Below are 14,225 nucleotides of genomic sequence, written 5' to 3'. Positions count from 1 at the left end.
AAAGCAGAAAGCCTAAAAGGAGTGGAAGATGGGAGGGATCAGCAAGGAAAGCTACTTTATTGAAGTCAGAACATGTAGGGATAAAGTGAGAAAGGCCAAAAGCCATGTAGAGTTGGACCTTGCAAAGGGAATTAAAACTAATAGTAAAAGGTTCTATAGCCATATAAATAAGAAGAAAACAAAGAAAGAAAAAGGGGGACCGCTACACACTGAGGATGGAGTGGAGGTTAAGGATAATCTAGGCATGGCCCAATATCTAAACAAATACTTTGCCTCAGTTTTTAACAAAGCGCTTAGGGACAAATGGGAATGAGGATATGGAGGTAGATATTATCACATCTGAGGTAGAATCTGAACTCGAACAGCTTAATGGGACTAAATTGGGGGGCCCAGATAATCTCCATCCAAGAATATTAAAGGTACTGGCACATGAAATTGTAAGCCCATTAGCAAGAATTTTTAATGAATCTGTAAACTCAGGGGTTGTACCGTATGACTGGAGAATTGCTAACGTAAGAAAGGGAAAAAAAGTGATCCGTGTAACTACAGGCCTGTTAGTTTGACATCTGTAGTATGCAAGGTCTTGGAAAAAAATTTGAAGGAGAAAGTAGTTAAGGACATTGAGGTCAATGGTAATTGGGACAAAATACAACATGGTTTTACGAAAGATCGTGCCAAACCAACCTGATCTCCTTCTTTGACAAGGTAACAGATTTTTTAGACAAAGGAAACGCAGTGGATCTAATTTATCTCGATTTCAGTAAGGCATTTGATACAGTTCCACATGGGGAATTATTAGCTAAATTGGAAAAGATGGGGATCAATATAAAAATTGAAAAGTGGATAAGGAACTGGTTAAAGGGGAGACTACAACGGGTCATACTGAAAGGCGAACTGTCAGGCTGGAAGGAGGTTACTAGTGGAGTTCCTCAGGGATCAGTTTTGGGACCAATCTTGTTTAATCTTTTTATTACTGACCTTGGCACAAAAAGTGGGAATGTGCTAATAAAGTTTGCGGATGACACAAAGCTGGGAGGTATTGCTAATACAGAGAAGGACCGGGATATCATACAGGAAGAGCTGGATGACCTTGTAAACTAGACTAATAGTAATAGGATGAAATTTAATAGTGAAAAGTGCAAGGTCATGCATTTAGGGATTATTAACAAGAATTTTTGTTATAAACTGGGGACTTATCAGTTGGAAGTAACAGAGGAGAAGGACCTCGGAATATTGGTTGATCACAGGATGACTATGAGCCGCCAATGTGATATGGCCGTTAAAAAAGCTAATGTGGTCTTTGGATGCATCCGGCGAGGTATTTCCAGTAAAGATAAGGAGGTGTTAGTACCGTTATACAAGGCACTGGTGAGACCTCATCTGGAATATTGTGTGTAGTTCTGGTCTCCCATGTTTAAGAAGGATGAATTCAAACTGGAACAGGTGCAGAGATGGGCTACTAGGATGATCCAAGGAATGGAAAACCTGTCTTATGAAAGGAGACTCAAAGAGCTTGGCTTGTTTAGCCTAACCAAAAGAAGGCTGAGGGGAGATATGATTGCTCTTTATAATTATATCAGAGGGATAAATATCAGGGAGGGAGAGGAATTATTTAAGCTTAGTACCAATGTGGACACAAGAACAAATGGATATAAACTGGACATTAGGAAGTTTAGACTTGAAATTAGATGAAGATTTCTAACCATTAGAGGAATGAAGTTCTGGAACAACCTTCAAAGGGGAGTAGTGGAGTCAAAAGACATATCTGGCTTCAAGACTAAGCTTGATAAGTTTATGGAGGGGATGGTATGATGGGATAGCCTAATTTTGGCAATTAATTAGGATCTGAGTTACTACAGAGAATGATTTCCTGGGTGTCTGGCTGGTGAGTCTTGCCCACATGCTCAGGGTTTAGCTGATCGCCATATTTGGGGTCGGGAAGGAATTTTCCTCCAGGGCAGATTGGCAGAGGCCCTGGAAGTTTTTCGCCTTCCTCTGCAGCGTGGGGTACGGGTCACTCGCTGGAGGATTCTCTGCACCTTGAGGTCTTTAAACCACAATTTGAGGACTTCAATAACTCAGACATAGGTTAGGGGTTTGTTACAGGAGTCGGTGGGTGAGATTCTGTGGCCTGTGTTGTGCACAGGTCAGACTAGATGATCATAATGGTCCCTTCTGACCTTAAAGTCTATGATTCTATGAAAGCTTGTTTTTCTTTTCCAGATTATGATCAAACAGGAAAATGAAGATGAAGACGACAGAGTTAGCTGCAGAAGTCAATATTTTAAGTTTCTCATGTTGACCTGGCTGACAGTTGATTTATTTTTTTTTTAAATATTTCATTTAACTATTTTAGTTAAAAACAATTTTAACAAAAACAAACCTGATTTAAAAAAACTTGAATGTTTAACTACATTCAAAAATTCATATGCTTGTTTTGTTAAAATATTATGTTTGCTGTTGAAGAAAAAAATCCAGAATACATAACATTGTTGCTTTAGTTAAATAAAACAATTTAAATGTCTGTCTGGTGATGTTCTACTCCTAATACAGCATGGCAAGAAAATCCTCCAAATATTAATGATTAACCTGTTGAATTGGAAATAGTTTGCATCCCAATGACTTCACAAATATCTGCTTCAATTACCTTTGGTAAATGAAATAACCAGACAATCATTCATTTTCTGATATAGCTGTAAAACTAATCTGAAAATTTTAAAAATAAATCACTTTTAAAATGTATAGTGTGTACCTTCTAAAATGAAACCTACATTTATCTCTGAGTTGTGAAGAATATGTATTAGGGTTCTAACAACCAACAAGAATGCACTTTTATGTAGAAAACCATGATTAAATCGAGTCTTCCTGACTAGTGATTTAAATCAATCATGATTTGATTTAAATCAAATCTACCCTGTCGGGAAATCATTGGGATAAATATGGTAAAGTTGTGTAAGCAGTTGAGAAAAAGTGAAAATGGAGAAGAGGAGGGACCAAGGACAGAGGCCTGTGGAGGCCCCCAAGACAATAACAGAGGGGAGGAGGAGAACTGCTGAAAAAATGACCAGGGAAGTGAAGCTTAAAGTACAGATCTGCTCTGAAAGGTGACCATAGAGAATGGAAGCTTCTTACTCAACAGATTTGCTCCCTGTGTAGATTCAGTCAGAGCTGCTGACTTCAGTGACAAATTTTTTTTTACTGCTTTGCACTCTTGTGACAACTGCGGAGCCAGCACTGCTGAGTTTACTTCTTGTGTATTAACAGAATTGTTTACTAAATTCCACCCAGTTACCATGGCCATAATTTGGCTTGGAGAATTTAAAAAAGAAAATGTTTATGATGCTTAAGAAAGAAAGAATGATAGCTTGACTCTCAGATCCTAGGCTGAGGGCTTGTCTACATGGGGACATTGACCGGAATAGCTATTCTGGAATAAGCTATTCTGTAATAACTATTTTGCAATAGCTTCTCATCTGAAACCTCTATTCTGAATGTCCACATAGTTAGCTATTCAGGAATAGCTTCTTCCACAATAGTTATTCCAGTCCACTTTTGTGTGTAATCAAGCCCCCAGTCAGCAGGGCTGGCAGTCAGAAAAAACAACCTTTTCTGTAAATTAAGGACATTTGATACAGAAGTTTCTGATGTGGAAACCTACAATGCCATTTCCATATCATTTTTCAGAACAGAACACAATGCAGTAAGTATTGCTGCAGACTTTGTACTTGCCCAGTACAATAACCAGTCAATAGTCCCTTTCATTCATTCACCACAGTGAAAGGCATGCATCTATGTATTCTCTTTTAGTTGCAAACATTAGAAATTTGGGCTGGAGGAGGAGAGAGAAGAGATATTTAAAAACGCAAATTGCTAAATAAAGAACTTGCAAACCAAACAGCTTGTTCCTGCAATGTAAGCTGCTTTACTTTCCTATAGCCATAAAAATTCCTATCAAATAAGTGATTGAGTACATAGAATAATGAGATTAGTCAGAAATAGTTAAACCAAACTGGACTGTAACCATTAGTCAAAGGCCCGCTACGTGTGATATTTCTTTCATCAATAATGAAAAAGACCAACCCACTAAAGGCAGAGTGAGTAAGAAGCAAATTTTTTGTACTTGAATAGCACCTTACAGCTGAAGATTTCAAAGTGCTTTATAAACATTAATTAAGACTCACAACAAACCTGTGATGCTGATAATGATACTGAAAAAGGTATCAAGGACTGATTTATCCAGTTTATACTTACTAAAATAATTAAAACTTGTGTTTCCCTTTCAGTTTAGGTAGTTTAATTTATTTTATGTTGGAACCAGGTAGGGTGCTTCATGCTGGCTCCAGAATTTATTAGACCATGTTGTAGTTTCAATAAAGTTACATTTTGTTTGATGCCCTATACAAATTTGAAAATAACACCATTTCAGTACACTCTATCAAACAAAAATAGAGACAGTACAAACAGTGAGCAAAGCCGCTTAATCTAGGAAAGCTTAAGAGCAGAGTCTACTGTGCACAACGTTGAGTGATGAGTATCCTTAGAAAATACTTAAGATAGATAAACATGTTCAATGGGGGGAGAGATAGCTCAGTGGTTTGAGCATTGGCCTGCTAAACCCAGCGTTATGAGTTCAATCTCAGGGCCATTTAGGGATCTGGGGCAAAAATCTGGGGATTGGTCCCCCTTTGAGCAGGGGGTTGGACTAGATGACCTCCTGAGGTCCCTTCCAACTCTATGATGATTATTCAATAAATAGTGTGTACCATAAGCTTTGATAAAAATATATCAACCTGGCTTCATCTACATAAAGCTGGAGTTTATCTTGGCAAACACCAGATTCTAGGGCTATTCAGAAAGTCTTCACAGACAGTTACTATGGATTTCAATGACTGATTATATTGTTTAGTGCCCAGGTTTGTAGATTGCTTTTTTCTTTCTAGCCTGTTCTTTTTGTTTTTATTATTTTCTTGGTGATGAGCAGTGCCATTTAGGCTCCCAATCCACTGTTATTCAGGTGTCTAAATCCCAGTTTTAGGCTCCACTGTGATTGACAAAATTCCCACCAAACCCTGTAGGCACCTAAACTCACTCAGTGCCTAGGTTTTCAGGGTGAAAGTTCCCTAGGCACCTAAGTTTCTGCCTGTGGGCATGTGCACTGCTGCCTCATTCTAAACATCCGGACATGTATCTCCCACCTAAGCCTCAAAACAATTCATGAACTGGGGGTAAGATAGGCATTCAGCTGCCTATCTTGTTTGCGGAGCTCAATCTAGTAGCCAGGCTCGGAGGCCACCTACTGGATTTGGTCCCATTCAAAATCTGGCCAGAGAAGGAAGTGGAGGCGGTGCCCACCTTATAACTTTTAGCCCAGTGTTTAAAGCACTCTGCTGGAATGAGAGAAAGAATCTGAACAGGGGTCTCCCACATCTCAGGAGCGTGCTCTAACCACTGAGCTATTTTTGCTTGCTGTCTCTCTCCCTCTGTTGCACAGTGGATAAATATTTAAATAGTCATTGGGCCAGAGAGAGAATGAGAATGACTCTGTAGTTCAGTTGTTAGGGCACCCACTTAGAAGGTGGGAGATCCAGGGTCCAGTCCTCTTGCTCCAATCATGCTTTCATTATTTATCCACAGTGGAACCGCTTCAACAGGAGAGACTGAGGGAGCCCCAGGTCCAAATATCCCAGGGCTGAGTGCTTAGAGCACACTCCTGAGAGGTGGGAGAATCCTGTTCAAATACTTTCTCTCCTTCTAACATAGGGGCAAATTGAACCTGGGTCTCCCATGTCCCAGGTAAGTGCTCCAACCCCTGGGCAAAAAGTTATAAGGTGGACACTACCACCTCCTCTGCCTCCCACCCCCATTTTGCGTGGAGCAGGGCAGGTGCATAACTCATTCCCTCCGGAAATGCCTTCTGTGCTTAAGCCATCTGATTCCAGGAGACAGGGTCCTGTTCCTGGATCGCTAAACAGAGATAGGTACTTAAGACTGGATTGCAGGGAGATGCCTATTTCTGTGAGAGGGGGTGAGGTTTAGGCAGGGCCGGCTCCAGGGTTTTGGCAGCCCCAAGCAGCCACACCAAAAAAAAAAAAAAAAAAAAAAAAAAAAAAAAAAGCCGCGATTGCGATCTGCGGCGGCAATTCGGCGGGAGGTCCTTCGCTCCGAGCGGGAGTGAGGGACCGTCCGCCGAATTGCCGCCGAATAGCTGGACCTGCCGCCCCTCTCCGGAGCGGCCGCCCCAAGCACCTGCTTGCCCGGCTGGTGCCTGGAGCCGGCCCTGGGTTTAGGACACATACTGTCATCAGTATCTCCCATTGGTTAGTTTAGGTGGCTCCCTGCCCAGCCTTTCTGGATTGCATTCTAAGGTGCCTATCTCTCCCCCTTCATTGTATAGGGAATTTATGTGCCTAACTCAGGCTTTGTGGATTGCTGTGTTGTTCCTGTGATTTTCTAGGTGCCATGACGCTCAGCTTTGCAACACTCAAGCCCCTTGGTGGATCTGGCCCTCAATGCCTTTCCTAAAGCCAGAAACATAGGAAAATAATTGGGTTTTTGGTTCCCCTACAAGGGGACAGACCTGGCCCAATAAGAATCACAAATTAATAGTCTATTTCTGCAGGCCTTAATCCAACAAAACTGCCACAGAAGCCAATTGCAGTTTTGCTCATTTAAGGTTTGTAGAAGTTGGAACAATAGTGGTAGATTAATTAAAAACATATCCAAGGGAAACAGAATAAAGGCCTGATGTCAGTCCTTGGCTAGCCAGGTTTGGATCTTTTACTGCAATGAAATGCATATATCCATGCAGTCAAATAAGAGCCATTGAGTGCAGGGCCGGCTCTGGCTTTTTTGCCGCCCCAGGCAAAAAAGCCTCCGGCCGCCCCCCCCCCCCCCCGCGGGGGGGGGGGCCCTCTGGCCGCGGGGGGGGGGGCGGCGAGTCCCGCCGAGGGCAGGGCGGTGAGCCCCGCGCTCTCCCTTGGGCGGCCGAGGGCAGGGCGCGGGGGGGGGGGGGGGGCAGGGCGGCGAGCCCCGCGCTCTCCCTCGGGCGGCCGGGGGGAGGGCGCGGGGGGGGGGGCGGAGCCGGGGGGAGGGCGGCGAGCCCCGGCGGGGGCCTCCGCTCTCCCGCCGGGGGGAGGGCGGCCGGAGCCCCGGGGCGAGGGTGGTGAGTCCCGGCGGGGGCTCCGCTCTCCCTCCGGCGGCCGGGGGCAGGGCGCCGGGGGGAGGGCGGCCGGAGCCCTGGGAGGAGGGCTTCGAGCCCCGGCGGGGGCTCGGCTCTCCCCCCCGCGGCGGCCAGAGCGCCGGGGGCAGGGCGGTGAGCCCCGGCGGGGGCTCGGCTCTCCCCCCGGCGGCCAGAGCGCCGGGGGCAGGGCAGCGAGCCCTGGCGGGGGCAGGGCGGTGAGCCCCGGTAGGGGCTCGCAGCTCTCCCCCCGGCAGCCGGGGGGGAGGGCGGCCAGAGCGCCGGGGGGAGGGCGGCGAGCCCGGCTGTGGCCCCGCTCTCCCCGGCGGCCCGAGCGCCGCGCCGCCCCCCTCCAGGTGCCGCCCCAAGCACCAGCTTGGTTGCCTGGTGCCGGCCCTGATTGAGTGAGGGGCACATGACCACAGGAATTTTTCCCATTAAGTATTATAAAATGGATTGGATCCTCTGATCTCAGCTCCCTTTCTTGGAAGCAGTGACCCACAACTGAGATATCCCAGGCTCCCCCTACCCTGCCACATTCAGTACTGAGTTATGTAGTACTTTACAGCTGAGCTTTGGTAAACCTAAATACAGCTGGAGGCAGGGCCGGCTCTAGGCACCAGCCCTCCAAGCACGTGCTTGGGGCGGCACTTTCTAAGAGGCGGCACTCCGGCCCCCCTTTTTTATTTTTATTTTTTATTTTTTTGCTTGGGGCGGCATTGCCGGGAGCCGGCCCTGGCCCAGCGGCGCCCTGTACAGCGCTGCATCCCGGGCGCCGCTTCCCTTCCCCCCCCCCTCCCCGAGCCCCTCTCGCGGCCGCTGCAGCCCGGGCTGTGGCAGTGGCTAGAGGGGCTCCCGGAGTGTGTGAGGAGCGGGGGGGGGGGGAGGGGGGAAGGGAAGTGGCGCCTGGGATGCAGGGAGGGAGATGGGGTCCTGCTGCCGCTGCCGCGCCGAGTCTTCCCTTCCCTTCCCCCCCGCCGCTCCTCACACACTCCGGGAGCCCCTCTAGCCACCGCTGCAGCGGCCGCGAGAGGGGCTCCCAGAGTGTGTGAGGAACGCGGAGGGAGAGAAGCGGCGCCCCCTGGAGCCGAGCCCGGGCTGCGGTGGAGGCGAGAGGGGCTCCCAGAGTCAGGGCCGCCCGGGAGGGGGCAAGTGGGGCAATTTGCCCCAGGCCCCGGGTATGTCCAAGGCTCCCCCCGCCTTCGTCTTCCCCCATCCCCCGGCATCTCAGCCGGTAAGGGGGCGGGGCTGCAAGCTGCGGCCCAGCGGCGGGAACTCAGGCCCCGCTGGAGACACCAGGCGGCTGCAGCGATGTTTGGGAGAGGGGTAAGCGGCATGGTAAGGGGCCAGGGCACCCCTGACCCCATCCCCCACAACCCTGACCCCCAGCTCCGAGCCCAGCCCCTCTGAGCCGGGCACCCCTGACCCCATCCCCCACAGCCCTGACCCCCAGCTCCGAGCCTAGCCCCTCTGAGCCGGGCACCCCCTGAGCCCATCCTCCCCACAGCCCTGACCCCCAGCTCCGAGCCCAGCCTCTCTAAGCTGGGCACCCCCCGACCCCATCCCCCACAACCCTGACCCCCAGCTCCGAGCCCAGCCCCTCTGAGCCGGACAGCCCCCAACCCCTTCCCCCCCACAGCCCTGACCCCCAGCGCCGAGCCCAGCCCCTGTGAGCCGGGTACCCCCCAACCCAGAGCCCAGCTCCCCACCCAGCCCTGGGCAACAGCAGCACCATCCCCAGGCAGCGACAGCCCATTGGCACCAACCATCACCCAGCAACAGCCCATTATGTAATTGCAAATGTATACATACTATTAAAGCATTTAATGTTTTTAAATAGTGTATTTAGTGTATTTTCAAATTATTACAAATTAATTTTTGAATCTATTTCACTAGTTATTTTTTACATTTCCAAATACATGTTACTATAGTATTGCAACTTTTTTTATGGAAGGGGCCCCCGAAATTGCTTTGCCCCAGGCCCCCTGAATTCTCTGGGCAGCCCTTCCCAGAGTGTGTGAGGAGCCAGGGAGGGAGGGACGTGGCGTCCCCTGGAGCCAAGCCCGGGCTGCGGCGGCGGCGAGAGGGGCTCCCGGGGTGTGTGGAGAGGTGAGCGGCCGGCTGGGCTCGTCGGTGCTGAGCAGGTAGCCCCGCAGCCGGAGATCCTCACCTTCCCGCCCGCCGGGGCTGGGCCAGGGCGCGGTGAGGCTGAAGAGCAGCAGGTCCGGGGGGCTCTCCAGGTCCTCGGCTGCCAGCATGTCAGGGGTGAGGGCGGTGAGCACAAACTGATCCACCTTGGCCACCAGCAGTGCCGCGAAGCCCAGGGAGGGGGCCGTGTTCTCCGCGCCGCCCCGCAGCCGCACTGCCACCTGGAAGTACTCCCACTCCGCGCCGCCCAGCAGCTCCACCCGCATGGGGACAGAGTCATGGCTGGGCCAGGGCTTGGCCGCCGTGTGCTGGTAGCAGATCCCACGTTTGGGGGGGAGCCCAGTGCTGGGGTGGCAAGGGGTGCAGGGGGGGAAGAGAGAGCCCAGTGCTGGGGTGGCAGGGGGTGCGGGGGGGGCACTGGTGGGCTGGGGGGGGGCAGCCAAAATTTTTTTTGCTTGGGGCGGCAAAAAACCTAGAGCCGGCCCTGGCTGGAGGGAGACAAGTATCTTTATCCCCCTTATGCAGAAGGAGAAATTTGGTGACATGAGTTGTTGAAGGTCATAAAGTGAGTCAGCAGCAGAGGCAGGGTTGGAAGTCCACAACCATGCTCAGTCCACAAAAGTGGACAATTACCTCATTTCTATAAATCCAGCATTAGGGAGCTGCCTGTGGCAGACCTGCTGCACAGATGGATCTGTTAATATTCCTGAATATTTCAGGAACAAAGTATTCACAAGATAAAAATAAACTCCTCACCCAGACCACCACACCCCCATATCTATGCATGAGTTAAGTAATTTTAAACATTACCTCATACACCTACTTGCAGTATACAAAATCATGGTTATGAGTATTTTAAGTTCACTTGATGAAGAATGTGTTTTTTCCCATTTGAAACAATTTATAAAATATGTGCATCTTTGCTGCTATTTTGTTACTAATTCAGCAAAGAGGTTAGCACAGAAATAGGGTCAAGTGAAGTCAAAGGAATTAAATAAAAACTTTTTGACCTTAATTTTTAAAATCTTCTTTGTATGAATTAAACGTATGCACAGTTCACCTGCTGACGTATGACCACCAATGTGGCTCAATTGCCCCCAAAGTAATAAATTAATGATCTACATTAAATTTTTGGCTCATACTTAAGGCTAGCATTGCTCTGCACTAGTAACAGGGGTTCTGCAGAATTAGAGGTACTCTCTGGACAAGCTGTCTAGCTAAGACCCTTTCTCCCAGTCTCTGCCAAATGGCACGATAAAAGGTATAGGAAAGCCACTAGAAGTCAGTGTCATCCAACATTTCTCCCTTACAGAAAGAATTCACATGTACAGACTGTAAGTTGTTCCTGGGTATGTAACTATCACTACTGCAGGCACATTCAAATGAAAATAAGAGAAAGATGAAGGAGTAGGACTATTACTTAATGAGGAAGAAGAGCAAAGAATGGATGACACAGAAGGCTTCTGAAGCATTTATAATGCCCCTTTTGCTTCAGTCTTCGCTAAAAAGGTTAATTGTGACCAGATGTTTAACAATTAACCAGGGGGAAGGAACACAAGCCAGAATAGGGAAAGAACAGTTTTAAAAGTATTTAGTTAAGTTAGATGTATTCCTGATGAAATCAACCCTAGAGTACTTAAAGAACTAGCTGAAGCAATCTCTGAACTATTAGTGATTATGTTTGAGAACTCTCTGAGAAAAGTTGACATCACAGAGGACTGGAAAAGGTCAAACATAGTACCTATCTTTAAAGGGGCAGGGGGAGAATCTGGGAGAATTATAGACTAGTCTCCTAATTTTGATACCTGGAAAGATTCTGGAATAGTGATAAGAAATAATCAAAATGGATCTGTCAAGAACAAATCAGGCCAAGCTAATCTACTTTCCTTCTTTGACAGGCTAACCAGCCAAGTGGATGGTGGAAAGCAATAGATGAAAAGTTTTCACTAATATTCAACCTAACTATAAGGATATTTAAGCACTGGAACGCATTATTAGGGAGGTTATGGAATCACCATCATTGGATTTTAAGAACAGGTTAGACAAATAGCTGTAAGGCATGATCTAGGTATACTTAATACTACTTCAGCTTGGGGCCAGGAGTGGAAATGGACTAGATGACCTCTTGAGGTCCCTTTCAGGCCTGTATTTCTGTTTCTAGAAAACTGTTTGTCTGTATGCAGTACAAAGCCAGTAACATTTCAGTATAAAAGAAATAAAGCCCAAATGTTAGTTGAGCTATAGCCCAATGCAGTCCATAGGTTTCTACGGCTATGTCTGTTGCAGTTATCTCCATAGCTGTTTCACTATTGGTATCAAGATATCAAAAGTATATGACTAATGTTTAAGATTGAATCTATGTTAGCGTATTAGACTTTAAGGCCAGAAGGGACCATCATGATCTTCTAGTCTGACTTTCTGCACATTGAAGGCCACAGAACCTCACCCACCCACTCCTGTAATAGGCTCATAATCTCTTGCTGAGTTATGGAAGTCCTCAATTTTTGATGTAAACACCTCAAGTTACAGGAAGTCACCATGTAATCTAGTTCAAACCAGGAAGTGACCTGCACCCCATGCTGTAGAGGAGGGCAACCCCAAATATGGCCAACAATTTGACCTTGAGCATGTAGGCAAGACTCATCAACTAGACACCTGGGAGAGAATTCTCTGTAGTAACCCAGAGCCCTCCCCGTCTAGTATCCCATCTTCAGCTGTTGGAGGTATTTGCTAATAGCAGTTGCAGATGGGCAATCTGCCATTGTAGGTAATCTCATCATACCATCCCTTCCCTAAATTTATCAAACTCAGTCTTGAAACAAGTTACATGTTTTGCCTCCATTACTCCCCTTGGAAGATGGCTCCAGAACTTCACTCCTCTGATGCTTTGAAACCTTCATCTAATTTCAAACCTAAATTTAATCAATGGCCAGTTTATATCCATTTGTTCTTGTGTCAACATTGGCCCTTAATTTAAATAACTCCTCTCACTTCCTGGTGTTTAGCCCTCTAATGTATTTAGAGGCCAGCCTTCATTTTGTTAGGCGAAACAAGTCAAGCTCCTTAAGTCTTCTCCTGTAAAGTAGGTTCTCCATTCCCCTTATCATCATACTCGCCCTTCTCTGCACCTGTTCCAGTTTGCATTCATCTTTCTTAAACATGGGAAATCAGAATTGCACACAGTATTCCAGATGAGATATCACCAGTGCCTTGTATAATGGTAATAACACTTCCCTGTCCCTACTGGAAATACTCCACCTGATGCATCCTAGGATTGCATTTTGCACAGCCACAGCACATTGGCAGCTCATAATCATCCTGTGATCGACTGATACACCCAGGTCTTTCTCCTCCTCCGTTGCTTCAAACTGATACACCCTCAGCTTATACCAAAAATTCTTTTTGTCAACCCCTAAGTACATGACTTTGCACTATTAAATTTAATTCCATTTCTATTACTCCAGTTTTCAAGGTCATCTAAATCTTCTTGTAGGATATTCTGGTCCTCCTCCATTTAGCAATACCTCCCAACTTTGTGTTATCTGCAGATGTTATTAAATCACTGTCAAGTTGTCTTGAGTGGCTCAGAGTGTGAGTACCAACCTCAGGGCAGACTGAAAAAGCAGGGTACAAACCCCAAATTGGCTTAGAGTTTTATGCTTAGATTTCACCAACCAAGTATCAAGTGTGAACACCTCAGGTACTATAACAGCCTATAACGTTCCCTTGGGTACTCCAGTTTATCTTGCCACCAGCTTGCCTTTGTGATAGATGGTCCCTTACACCAAAACATCACAACTATGTTCAGATTACTCCCAGTCTTAAAGGACTAGTCACTTACCCCAGGTCAACTGTACCTTAGCTCCTACCCCACAGACAACCCTTGTAGCCCATCCTATAAACAACCAACTAAAGATTTATTAATGAAGTAAAGAAATGAGCATTATTTACAAGGTTAAATCAGGTAACACGCAGATAAATGAATTACAGTCTTATGTTCCAAAAGGGTAATAGCTTGCATATTACAGCAGCTTCTCTATATATCCTTTAGGGCTAATCCACATGGAGTACTCTTGCTTAGAAATCTTCCCCCCTCAGAATTCAAGCAGCAGAGAGATACAGTTCCTCTTGTCAGGGATTTTATTGCCTTCCCCCAAAGTTCAAGATGATGGAAGATTGATCCCTCCCCCCACCTGCACATCTCCTCTTCATGGGTGCATGTGGGGGGAGGGATCAATCAACAAAGTCTTTATCCTTTGATGTTTCACAACAGCTCATTTGATTTCAATGGGCCTTTTTCTGTGCAGGACCTAACACCTTCTGTAGGAAGCCAGCCTGTACATCAGTGGTCCCCAAACTGTGAGATGCACTTCCCTAAGGGCATGGAGGGGCCCCACCCTGCCCCTAGCTCCGCTCTGGCTCCCAACCACAGTTTCAAGGGGCAGCCGGGCACACATACAGATTCCATTACGGGTAAAGGGGGGGTGCAATGGAAAGTTCTGGAACATCAGCTTTACACTAATGAATGCTTCTTTCTTGTTTGAAGATACAAAAGTTTACATGCAAACACTCAGTATGACCATGTAACATGAGGTATAGATGTTAAGTGAAATTAATACAGTCAGCATCCTACAAGCATTTCATAAAGTCATTTTTATAAATCTAATACCTATTTTAATAATACTAACACCCAGATGAGCCAGACTGGTTTCCAGCTATGCATTCAGCAGTGTTCATTTGGGGCCTAGGGACCTTGGTATGAGCTGGCATCTGGTCTACCCGCATCACACATTCCCATTTTGTGCACCAAGGTCATTAATGAAAATGTTAAATAAGACTGGGCCCAAGATGAATCCTTGAGAAACTCCACTAGTAACTTCCCTCTAGCCTGACGTTTCAG

Source organism: Emys orbicularis, chromosome 2 (genome assembly GCF_028017835.1).
Source record: "Emys orbicularis isolate rEmyOrb1 chromosome 2, rEmyOrb1.hap1, whole genome shotgun sequence".
Classification (NCBI taxonomy): Eukaryota; Metazoa; Chordata; order Testudines; family Emydidae; genus Emys; species Emys orbicularis.
The sequence above is the reverse complement of the archived record's forward strand: the minus strand, read 5'-3'. Positions refer to the sequence as shown.